The sequence below is a fragment of the Astatotilapia calliptera genome, chromosome 17 (genome assembly GCF_900246225.1).
Source record: "Astatotilapia calliptera chromosome 17, fAstCal1.2, whole genome shotgun sequence".
Taxonomy (NCBI): Eukaryota; Metazoa; Chordata; class Actinopteri; order Cichliformes; family Cichlidae; genus Astatotilapia; species Astatotilapia calliptera.
In genome coordinates, this window is record NC_039318.1 from 31634324 (window position 1) to 31647714 (window position 13391).

A 13391-nucleotide genomic window follows, 5' to 3' on the forward strand; every position below is an offset into this window, starting at 1 on the left:
GAAAGGAAGAGAGAGGAGGGAAATTAGATAATAAAGACAAGTGGAGGAGGAGTAATAATTCTGATGAGCCCACTGTGAGCTGATGAGCCCTTGAGGATGAATAATGGCGACGGATAAAGAGTTGCTCTGAGAGCTGTTAGCCGAGAGCCGAGAAAGTTTCCTTTGAGGTAAGAGGTTGTGGAGATGGTGTCCTTTTCGGAATACGATTATAAACAATCTGTATCCAAGTTAGCCGCAGAAACTTTCTGTGTGACACAGAAATAAAAACTCTTTGATCTCATATTGACAAAAAAAAAAGTAGCTGTGTCATTGACAAAAATCATACATCAACAAGTTTTCTAATCATGAGGTCATGCATTAATAATACAACAAACACGCCAATACTTCCCAAATGGATTTCTCATCAAAGCCTCTTCAAATTAATGTTTCAGAGTCTTATTAGTGTGTACTGAAATCGAAACGTATCCCACTCGCATCTCCTCTTCAGCTGCAAATAAAGAGAAGATCCAATCAATTGGTTTGGAGCAGAGCCACTTCAAACTACAAAGTGATTAGTGATGTTTACGAGTAACTTTCCAAATCAGTTATAGAAGGCAAATACAGATTTCTGTTATGCTAAACAAAACAAAACAGCACTCTCTGTTGTAGTTAAAGTATTGGAAGGATATGAAGCAAGAACATTTTAAAAAGGTGTTAATTAAAAAGAAAACCAAAACATTCACACTCTATAGACAAAACACACTTCCTAACTAATTCATTTCCTCCATATCAAAAAGCTATCACAGGCAAAGTTCAAGGTCCGTTGTGCACATGCTTCAAAAGGAAATGTGGTCGGATGAGGCAACAGTGACATCAGAACAAGTGACTTTTTATTAGGAATATCACAGCTCATCAAGCCCAGGTTTGAAAAACTCGGAGGGTTTGTGTCTGCGCTGGATGGAGAAAACATGTCTGCCTGCATGTTAGAGGCATTAGCTGCATGTGTAAGGAGTTAAACTTGAACATGTAAAACAAATTTGGGTATATTTCCAATTGCGCAACTCTCTCAATCTTTGTCTCACTCGCTATAGTCCTTGCCTAATTTCCGTCGTAGAGAAACAGATGGGATTCTAGCTTCTTACAGAATCTGCAAAGAAAAAAAAAGTGCACCTAGTAAAATAATACTTCACCTCCCTTCTGTTATACTACAAGCACCCACAGGAACATGGTCCCCTTCGGTGAATCACCTCACTTCCACGACTGCAAAAAAAAGGAGGAAAGAAAAGAAAAGGCTGCTGCTGTATCCTGATTGCAACAGCAGGTGGCAGCAGCTGGCTGTGTGTTGTTATCACACTGTGCAGTAATGAAAAGAAACTCAATGCAGGACTGTGGTGCCAATAGGGAACGTTTGTGGTGGATTATTTAAGAAAAGCCAATAAAAGAAGAATAAAAAAAACCTTTACTGTGTAACAATGGCTGGAAAACACTACTTTCCCATATGGAACTGTGCCTTGGCAGTATATGCTAAAGTCCAGGGTACTCCATATACTTCCCAGCATAAACTGACAAATCTAAAGAAGGCAAGTGATGTCGTGAACCTCACAGCGCAGTCGTTCTGTCACCAAAACAACGTTGTCAGACCTCCTGCCACCCACCAACACTGACGCCACCGCCGAGCAGGAGAAGCTGTCACCTGCACAGATGCCAGAGCTGCCAGCATGCTACAATGCGCTCACCTGTCGAGCCTGCCATTGGCAACTCTTAATCACCTCCCGCTGAGGTGACTCACTTTGGAGGCATGGCAAGCTCGGAGACATATGCACGGGGGGCCGCGCGCTCGCTCGTGCACACAAACAAGCCTAATCAAATGTGCTCGTGTGTAAACACAAACACACACTCGCCGCACAAATGCACGCGCAGGTGTGTGTATCACTGAGCTTCGTTGCCACACATAGGTGGAAGAGAAGGTGAAAAAAAAGAGAGAGAGAGAGACAGAGAGAGAGAAATCCACGTAAAAGCCCTCATCAGGATCTGGACTGTGACAAGACTTGTGCACAAATTAGGTGAAATTTGAGTGGGAATAACAATATGACAGCCGGCAGTGAGGAACCAAACATCAAGTGTCATATCTATTTTCAGCCATGACTCAGAGCTGTGTGACAAACAACACCATGCTGCTTCTCAATCAGTCAACCCATCTACTGGAAATGTGGCAAACTACCCCGCCCCCCCCTCCCCATGAGTTTTTTTCCCCCCTTCAGGAAAATAAGAAGCGATCTGAAGCTAAGGTCAAAGTTAAAGGTGAAAAAAAATATATAAAACTTCGCCAAAGTCTGAGCATCACATTTTAATGCTCATACCATTGACTGTGTTCTTCCATTGCACCAGAGTAATACTTCCCATGATTCTCTAAGGGCTGATTTTATTAGGGACCACACCCTGACCAACGCTCGACAAACTCCCACGTCAATGGACCGCCGAGGCCCCCACGTGCATTAACAAAGGAACACGAGAGACAGAGAATTGAATTTTTTTAAAAAAGGCCCTTCTCAAGATGCTATAAAATTAATGCGATTTCCAGAGTTTTTATGAATCGCACCAGATGCCAAATACATAACTTCAAACAAATTGACTTCCAATTATTGGTGCCGCACACCACTTCCAGATGTGCAACAGATGGAGCCGGGGCAACCGAAGGTGTCTCGGCCCGCTCTTTTTTTTGTGTGTGTGTTTTTTTTGTTATTCCGCAGTAAAAAACAGCAGCACAGTTGTATGCATTTTAAATCACAGTGGGCTGTGGGCTGGAGGTGAAGGGAAGGACACGGGGGATAAGAGGAGGAAAAATGAAAGCACATCATTAGGAAAAATGTAAATCGGCACAGCACAGACAGTGCCATATGTAGCATTAATACGCCCTGATATTATGTAAAGGCAGATGAGATGCCGGGGCTGAAAGCTGGAACTGTATCAAGGAGGTGGAGGGATTCAGAAATGTAAATGTTAATGTGATCTCTGCTGTATCTTCCAGTGCCTGGGATTAAATGGTAAAAAGGAACAATTATGGGGCTTTCTTTCTTTTTTCTTTCTTTTTTTTTGCCGCATATGTTAATAGCTTACAATATCCTTGCATACATAAAGAACATTAGATATGATTAGAAGATATCCACAGTTTATATACTAGGAGGGTTTTACGGCAGCCATAAGAAACGCTGCACTCTGCTCTGTTGTTAATAAAGTCTCTTCCTGGAAACTTGAAGTAATTCGATTAGTCGCTGTTAAAACCGACATAAAAGTAAAACAAATGTGATCCGGAGTGAGGAAAGTAGCTGAGCACGGAGTTCTTTTCACTGCAGAGAAAACTAATAGAATATCCAACAGCGGTACGGTGTCCTGGGAGGGTCATGGCTCTGATCCCATTATTACCACAGACTCGGGGCCCCGAGGGAGCCAAAATGGCTATGTATTTTTCCCAGAGCCCACAGTGGAGCTGTCTGCTGGGGCCCTATCGACTTCACTAGCAGTCTGAGTTGAGCACCACAGGTCCTCCCCCCTCTGATCCTCAGGGCCACGGAGCTTCTCCTCGCTTCCTCACTCTGTTTTCACGTATCTTAGGCTTTCTATTCAAATACAGCAGCGAGCGGGGACCATTTTGCTTGGCCATCGTACCTCTGTGCTGCCTTTAATTCCCTTGCTCTGCCAGTGCTGTATGCTAATCCAACTTGCAAGCCCCCCTCCTCTCTACACCACCACCACCCTAAGTCTTCCTGCACGTGCACACTTTAACCTTGTGTAATCTGGGTGACCTTGGACTGAATGCGAAGCGGCTGAAGAGAAGTCCCTGATTGATTTGAAATTCACAAAGAGCAGGTATGACCACTGACCACCAACAGGAAGAAAAATAAATACATTTTGGATGCCCCTCCAAAATAAAATAAATGCTGGTTAACGCGCCTCCTGGCTCGTGTTGTGCAAGTTGGGTGAGGTGAGGTGAGGTGTGGGAGCAGCTGGGTAAATGTCAGATTTAGGCATGGCAGTGTTAGGGGGTGTAAAAGGGGAGAGCATCAAGATGATCATCATTAGCAGTCGAAGATAATTGGCACTGCGTTTTGGGCGCTCTGATGGGCAACTCCACTGCATTATTCATTCACCTTCCCGCTCTCTCTCTTCCCTCTCTCCAACCCAGGCCAGGCACTGGGCCTTAGGAGCTGGACTCATCTATTATAGATGGGTAATTGTTTATTAAATGCAGGCATGACCCTATTATGCCTATTACCCAAGTGCCGCACACCAGTGTGGCTGGCAAGCGACTGTGTTTTTTCCATATTCTAGAAGATCTGACAATCCCCTTTCAAGGACGTGAGACTGCTTTGGCATGAGTAAGTGTCAGCACAGCTCAGGATGTAGAAAATACAGGAGAAAAAAAAGTAGGTAGAGATGGGAAAATAGGAGGAAGTTGGCAGGGAGGAGAGGAGCAAAGGATGATGAAAAATAAAGCTAAAGCTTGTGTGGATGCCACTGGCTAAAGAAGTAAGTCTCTCCTTCTCCTCGAAGGCTCGGTGGATGGAGGCAAAGACAAAGGGTAAGCTAAAGAGATGCTTTGCCTCTCATTACACTGGCTCCTAATCTACCTTTACCCTATCGTGGGCAATCCCCGCTGCAGGCGTTTGGAGGCTAAAGCTTCGAGGCAGTTTGGCCAAAGCGGATTCATTACCTTAGATAGGACTACCAATGTGCCTGCTAAAATGTCACATTTAAAAAAAGAAAAAGAAAACCCTCACACAGCGAGCCACAGCTGGGGCGAACCGACACTAGAGGTCAGTGTTGTAACAGAGTTCGGACACCGGTCTTCGGTAGCAAACAACAGCACGCTTAAAGCAGACATTACAAAAGACAGGAGAGACTGGGAAAAATAATTCAGGTAATGGAAATGAATTGAAATGAAATGATTAAGTCCAGTTAATTACTCGGTAGCTTAGGCAAATCAGCTTAACTTATATCAAAATTATTATTTCATCCAGAATGGCAGATTCACTGAGAAGATATTTTAGCCAGCATGCACTTAAACCAGTCTATGTGAAGTGGGATCAAGCTAATGGATCAGATCTAATGCATGTGGCACTCGGTATGGTGACATAAATGAATGTGCGGAAACAAAAAGGATTGATTGAAAGGTGGGGACGACATGTTTCTTTGTCACTGTTGAAGTGTTTATAATATATCAGTTTCACTTCCCACGTTAAATGGCAACTCACTGGTTTGGTAACACAGATGAAATATTTTTCTCTCGTCCTGTGAAAGAAGTCAAAATACCGACGGAGAGTTTCGTACAACAAAAACAGCGAGGATCGAGGGGTGGGGTTGGGGGGGATATCGCCCAGCTCGGATGTGCTGCTGTGCTGCGGTATGATAAAGTGATCTGCATGATGGCATGTCACTGGTTATTGGCTGGGTTGAGAGTGATTAACATGGGGTGTTAATTAGTGGGTCGTCAGGAGTGAGTGTGCGGCTAACGACACGGCTCCGAAACAGCTCGGTCTCACTCACACACACACACACACACACACACACACACACACACACACACACACACACACACACACACACACACACACACACACACACACACACACAGTGTTGAGCTTCGGCCTTCTTTTACAATTAAAATGAATTTGACAATTAGTGCTGAGCAAAATACTTTAATATGTTAGCTTTAATCAAAGGGAAATAAAATTATATTTTTTATGCCATCAAACAAAATGAAAGGATATCTTTAGGATGTGTAAGGAAAATAAATTCTAAATAAAACCCTTTTTTTATTATTAATGTATAAAAACAACTGTAAGTCATTCCAGGCTCTCTTTTAATTACATCCAATTACTTAGCATCTACAGCAGAACAGAAGGTATGACTGTGATATGACTTTTTAGCCTCTTACTTAATAAAAATGTTAATTTCTAATAAAATTATCATGGTGAGAATATTTTCATTAAATTGCTGGGAAAGATGATGAAAAAAGAGGAGAAAATATGCAGGTTTTCAAGCGAATGAACCATAAACAGAATCAAATAATAATAATAATAATAATATTGATAAGTGCAAATCAGTGACACGTTATTTGCAGCCTTTTTCTAATTTAATAGCACTCGTACAGAAATAGGAATTCTGCTGGCAGATTTGCCCTAATGCTGTTGAGTTGATTAGAAGTGTGAGAGGCGAATGACGGAGAGCGAGCGGGCAAGTAAGAAGAGAGGAGGGAGTGAGCGTGCCGAGCCGCCCCTCTTTCCCCTCTGAGGTTTATTTATTCCTCTAGCATCCGGCCCACTGATTAGCCGGCCACATACGCATTTAACACTTCCCCACAATGAACTGCCGGCTGCCGTTTCAATGGGCTTATCTGTTGTACCGCGTGCTGTAAATAATGCTGCAGCTGTCAGCTGGCCTCAAACACATCATCCCATGTAGCTAGTGCTACGCTGGGATTAGCTGTGCTGAATGAAGTCTTGTGTCAGAGCAGGGGGAGAGCTGTGCCAAACAGTTTACAGGACCCCTCCGCCCCAAGTGGAACAAATAGAATGTAGTTAAGGAGAGATGAGAGCACGGAGGAGGTGCAGTTAGACACGGATGCTCACGCGCTAACATTTGAGCGCACAAACACACATTTACTCCTGCCACATGCAAATGGTTCTTTGTTAGTTGCTGTGCCGGGTTTTTTTTAATACCCAGAGAGAGTAAAAAAAAAAGAAGCTTTTTTACCTTTCTTTTCCATATTATGGAATTTGTCATGTTCAGTTGGAGCTGTCATAGCTAGAACAGTGTGCGCTAATGTGTGTAATCTGCTTTGCAACACATCAATTATGATGGATATTGCTCCACCGCCATGCTTCCAGGGTTTTTATACAAGCCTGCAGGGGAATCCGTCTTTTCTTGTTAGGCAACCTGTTTAGTAAATAATGATCCACTTTGAGCCCGCCTGATGTCGTATAATGGGATGCGTGTGCTCGCGTCTGCACGTGTGAGTGCGTGCGTGTGTGTGGCGCTGCTTTGGTGCACAAGGATCAAGCCTGCTAGATCAAAAAACACTTACGTGCAGACTGGAATTCAATCAAGCCCGCGCTGTGTGAAAGCCACGTCGTGGAGAAACCTCAGCTGCTCCTGGATGTGTTACAAACACATATGTAAAAATTATGAACACCATCAATGACCGGTTCAAGTATACCGTCTGAGCTAACAGGGAGGCAGAGACGTAAATATTTAGATCTCACACTTTTCATTCAAAATCATATTTTCTTCAAATTACATTTCTTATTTTTCAAGCTTACACATACCCTACTTTAACCTCCCCCCACTAGCTAAATTTCCACTCTTTTCTGAACTCTTTTTTCCCTCCTGTGGTGATTTGTTACTCCCTATCATGCTTTTTCTTTCCCAAGCAACATAAGCTCATGAACTCCTTTTGCTTGCCTTATAAATTATGTTCCTCCATCTTTAACGTTCTACCACACGGTCTCCAGGACAGGGTACCAGAAAACAAGGAGAGAGTGGCACAGATTTAACCTCACACTTTCCACAGATTCGAAGAAAAGGCCATCCATTAGCCTCCTGGCTCCTGGCAACATTTAGTTAACTTACCCAGAAAAACCTCCGGTGACCCCAGAAGCCCCACAAAATAATAGAGATTCTGTTTTTGGGAGTACATTTTGACAAAAGACATCAGTTCTTGGGAGTTTTTCAGCGAAAGCTTGACTAAAAAGCTGGGCCACCCTGCAAGTTGGCTCTGCTCAGATGGAGCACTGTTTTGCCAGCACGCTCAGGGAAAGCTTTAGCTCGGGGTCCTTTGGGAGCTGCATCGGATCACGTCGAGATCCCTGTCAGATCTCCGCTGCACTGCACTTCATTCAGTCAGTCAATCAGTCAGTAAGTCGGTCTGTCGGTAAAGCAGGGAAGCAGGTAACAGACAGGCAGAGAGAGGCCCTTCACTCATAGATGAACACATTCTTTAGTGTCAGCATAAACCCCTAGCTGCACTGGGACCCACTCGTAGACACTGTTTTCTGTATGGGCTGATTTTCACGTGCGTGTTGAAAGCATGTTGTAGAAACATATGTACACATCTCTGTCAGAGAGAAAAACTGCTGAGATTTGGTGGCTTAATCTGAGATTGGGACAGATACTGTTGGAGATTCTATTTACTCCTTGCAAGCAGCTCCCCGATGTCCCATAAAGCCTCTCGCCTCTGAACTAAGCTGGTCAGGGTTTCAGGGTTAAAGCTCCCCAGCGACAGCAGCCTGAGTACCTGCCCGCAGTGTGAATGTCAGCCTGTTTATGTGTGTATGTGCCCCCCCAATTCCTCCCACCCTGGATCTGAAGTGCAATGGCTTTATTTATGAAGTGGCTTCAGCTGTAACAGGCAGGTGATAAAGGAGATACCACGATCTGCAGCCATGTTATCCCCATGGCTTTTAAGGAACGACAAGGAGGCAATAATTCTCTAACTGAGGGAAGTTTACCTCGACTGCTGTGAATCATCTATATCTGGAAATCAAAGGGAAGAAGCCAGAATGGCTCATTACTTCAATTACCCTCTCTAAACCGACTCATTCTGCTCTTTTGCAACATAATGCAATGGCCCAATTTTCATATGATGGATTTTTGCAAAGGATTTTTGCCTACTGTTTTTCTATAAATACAGGCTCTAAGCCAAAGACTGCAAGTCTGTCTTATTGCTGTAATAAATGCATGCTAAGTCCATAATGTCTCAACCTTTAATCCACACTATAAAAGCACTGTTTTCACCAGAAACCAGAACACAAAATCCCTAAAATTCCTAAAAACATTTAGCTCTTATTAGCACAAAACAACTCAACAGGCTTGAAAAAGACACAAATTGTATTCCTTTTTTTAAGAGCGAGAATTATTTTCTTGACCTGCACCTGCACATGAACAGAATTGGGCCTCTAAAAACAGAAAATGAGGACATTTCCTCAGTATTCCCAGAAGGCAGCAGCCTGCTGGCCAACAAGACCAGCAAGGTTTCCCGGAGATGCAGAAACCTGTTAGAACACACAGAACTCATTCAAACACTCGTCTCCCCGTCCTCTTTCTCCTTTGCAGGCGACCTCTGCTTCGACGCACCTGTGCCGCTACTCAACCGGTCATTAAAATTTACATCTGAACACTTTTTCCTGTGTTTTATTTTTTTTCTTCAGCGGCGCGCCTTTGCTCGTGAAATCAAATGTTCTCTGGGGTGTAGTTGCTGAGGTTGTTTACCTGAGTAACTAATGTGATTTACAGTTTCTTTCAGACCCAAAGACGCTGAATTGATGGCGTCTGGCTGTGGCCAACAGCGCATGACAGCAAAAACAGCGACGCATTGGGGCCCGGTTTAATGTAAACCAAATGCCTACATGAGTACTGATGCAGATTGAGGTGGGATTTGTGAGGCCAGAGTGCTATCATTGCGACCACCTGATCTGTGCATAAGAACAACCTATGACTTTGTAAGATCCTGTATTTCTGTCTGAGCCCAGTCTGAAGACAGAGCAGGCGTACGTGCGGGCCATTCAGATGTGTCATCTCAGTAAGCAGCTCGCTTTGCTAGCAGAGATGTTATCCTCTCTGTCATGCCGAGGTCCCATCTTGTTTTGCCAGGTGAATCTGAGGGCCCTTTCCTTCCCGCTCCAAACTGACTGTCTAGATCCAAAGCAGCTGGTAGGACACAGAGCCCGTTTAGTCTGGGAAATCAGCTTGTACAAACAAACACCTTGCTTGCTCTGCGGGCCCGGTGCAGGCCAGCGCATCTGCCAGCCATTATAACCTCATATCTGCCTCATATCACTCGTCTCGCAAAATAATCCAGATTCTGCTTCCAGTCCGACAAATAAACCCGACAAGACCACAGGCATCATTATTCATTATTAAAGATGATACGGCAGAGTTGGGGGCAGTGTACAAAGTACACCTGCACCACCCACAGAATTCTAAAGTGACCCAAGGGAGATGGCAAATGCTCCTCACAGGTGATATGGGTTATTCATGCTAACTGACAAGGAGGTTAGGAGTCATGTCTTTAGGATATGCTATTACCTCATATAGAATTCATTCATTTTTATTCATTTATTCATCTTGTCATCAAACGCAAAAGCCTAACTGAAAGTCAGTCTAAGACGAGCAAAAAAACCTGTGAAAACTCCAACTTATGGGAAACTCTTGTAGTCTTCCAGACACATACAAGGTACAAACATGAAGCTGATGGCTGTATGTTGTCAGTCATTCCAATACAAAACTGCCAGGCTGATGAAAAAAAAAAAAAGTGCTGCGTTAAGCAACTGTGGAGTGTCACGGCGGTTGAAGTTAACTCGTAGGCCTACTGAGTACTTCTCCCCGGAGTACAAAATTGTTACAAAGTAAGGAAGTGGCTTTTTTTTCTCTTTTTCGCGTCGATGGAGGGGAAACTGAACGCCGCTGCGGTTGGTTACGAAAACTCGAAGCTTGAAGAGACCTCGCTGTACTGCCAGGAGGAGACGGGAAGAAAGAGAGCAAGAAAACAAGAGTGAGGGCAGATTGTAAGGTAAAGAACGGGGGTGGGAGAAAAAGAGGGGTTGGAAGAGACGTACCGTTAGAGAAGAGATGGAACGAGGGAAGAAGTGTGTGCGCGCAAATTAATGTGGATGTGTTTGAAAGGGAGAACGGGAGGGTGGGTAATTTTGGCATGTTTTCCTTGGCGCACCTGCCCGGAGAAGCAGTCATGAACAGGAAGGTCTAAAAGTTAATTACATCAGTTGTTCGAGCCAAAATAAATGTCAGCCCCTGATGGACGCTGCAACACCTCCTCGACTCTTGTTTGCCTCTCAGCAGGCACTCCACCTGCTTTGAGTTAGATATTTGAGCACAAATGACCTCGATTCACGTCGATGTAGTATCTGTCGACTCACAGAAATACGTATAGGCACTTGTGTCTCAAACCGGGCATGTTTGCATGAAAGTTATTTTGTGCCTCTTTGTAAAGCAGAAAGCTCGAAGGACCTAGTTCAGTATATTTTTGTCCGTCTTTCTTTCAATGTGTCCGTCCGGGTACATGCATGTGACTTTTTACTGCATTATTCATTAAGTACGCCTTACTGCAAAGCGCTGCTCCTGGTCTTTCTTACTTCTTAATCATTCCTAATTTCACATGGCACCTAAGGGTGCCCTGCCTTGCCTCTGCTTTCACCAATCCAGCCCCTCTGGCCTCCCCTCCCTTGGCCCAAGTCATTATGCCTTAGCTCCACACACACATACACACTTCGAAAGGCCGCCAGTGCCAATCCAAACCCAAGCCTCAACACCATTCAACCTCCCAGCAATGTGGACTTTAAAACATGTTGTTATCTCCTTTTACACTCTGATGATCCCTGTAACATTAACATAACTTAACCCGGCACCTCTGGTCAACCTATATGGGTTAGTACAGAGAGAGAGAGAGAGAGAGAGAAAGCTTAGACATTTGGAAGAATCTGGCGCACTCTTCTAAATAGTCACACTTGAGAGAGATCTGCAAATAAAGGAAAACAATTTTATTTACTTTTAGCATTTTAAGCCTTTTTTGACCGCGGATGAAAGCAGGAAATTGAGGAAGACACAAGGGGAATAGAATCTGAGGCCAAGGGCGTATACAGCCTAAACACTAAGCTAAACTTCACATTTCACCACCTTCACTAGCCTTAGATCGATGAGGCACTGAGGCCAAAAACAGCCTTCCAACAGAAAGCAAGAAATAAAGACTGCAGAAAAAAGGAAGGTCTTAGCAAACATTTTTCTGTTTTTATAGGATCCAGATCCAAAAAGATCTGACAAAAACATGCGGAGCGATCAAGAAAAAGAAAAAGTTCTGGCGCAGCACAACACAACATTGCTGCCAACACACTGCACTGGCCAGTCAGATACACATACACAGAGTTCTGGTCATTTATTCTGAAAGATTACTATTGTGAGCTTCCAAAGTTTGGAAACTGTGTGTTACTGTACCACACACTACTTGTTTGGACCTCTAAAAAAGCTTCCATACTTCTGAATGTGCTAATTAAACATACAAAGACTGCTTCTACCACAGAGAATATATTATTTAAAAACAAAACAAAATAAAAGTTAATATTTAGTCTTTGGTTTTGTCTGCTAATGCTAATGCCAATCCCTAAATGCCAAGGCAATGAAAGCAACTACTTAATTTTCTAGCACATGCTAATTAAAAAAAACCTGAACTAACCCGCCCGAAAGTTCTTTGTGTGAACTCTGTTTTGCTTGTGGATTTTTTTAAAATCCATAACATGGTGATGGAAGAGTGGGTGGGGAGATGTTGGATGGTGGCTCATCTAACATCTTCCTCTCGCTGTCACATCTGGCATCATCTCTTTCCTGCCTTTCCTGTCGCCTTTCCTCTCTTCTCCTCTCTCCTCTTTCCACTCATGGCGGGAGCAGTGCGTGGGAGTTGCTCAGGAGACATCATCATGAGGCACTTCACTCGAGTGTTGCCTTCAATCAGCCCTTGAATTAATATTAATCATTTCTCCACCCCCCCACCCCCCACACACAACAAGCCCTCCATCTCGTTGCTGCTGTGTTAAATACAGATGTGGGGGTGAAAAAGGCATCAAATAAAGCGTTTACAGTCATTTTATGGACATCTGCTAATGACCACACCTTGGTAAATCCTCATGTCTGTTCCCCCTTTATCTTTCTGTCTGAGTAGCTTTATGGTTCAAGCTACTGTTGAAGACATAATTGTCCCTAATCACCGCTGAAGGTCATGGCTACTCAGCAACACATCTCCCTTCCTCTGACCTGTCCTTCTCCTCTTTTCTTTTTTTCCAGCCCCCTCCCCCCTTCTTTTCCAACAGCAGCTGCCACTTGAACCAATAGTCCATTAGAGATCTTCAAAAGAAAGAAAGAAAGAAAGAAAGAAAAATGGGAGTCAAAATGTAACAAAGACCTTCGTTCAAAAGGAAAAGTTATCAGTTATCAGCTTGGAAACATTTACAGTGTTGCTATTACCAGCAGGTCTGGGAAAGAGGGAAAAAAGAGAGCGACAGAGCCAAATGAGCGATAGGATGAAGATATGAGGCCTAAAATCAGAAGTGATCATCCAGAGGAATGTTTATATATGTGTGTGTGTGTGTGTGTGTGTGTGTGTGTGTGTGTGTGTGTGTGTGTGTGTGTGTGTGTGTGTGTGTGTGTGTGTGTGTGTGTGTGTGTGTGTATGTGTATGTGTGCGTGGGTGGGTGTGTGTGAGAGCAAAAGAGAGAGAGCAAATGAGAGAGACCTGAAGATGGCTGAAGGTCAGGAAGACATTGAGGCAATCACACTAATGAAAACAAACGAGGGATAGAGTTGGAGGGAGCGAAGGAACGTCAGGAAGGGACGTGGAGAGCGACAGAGTA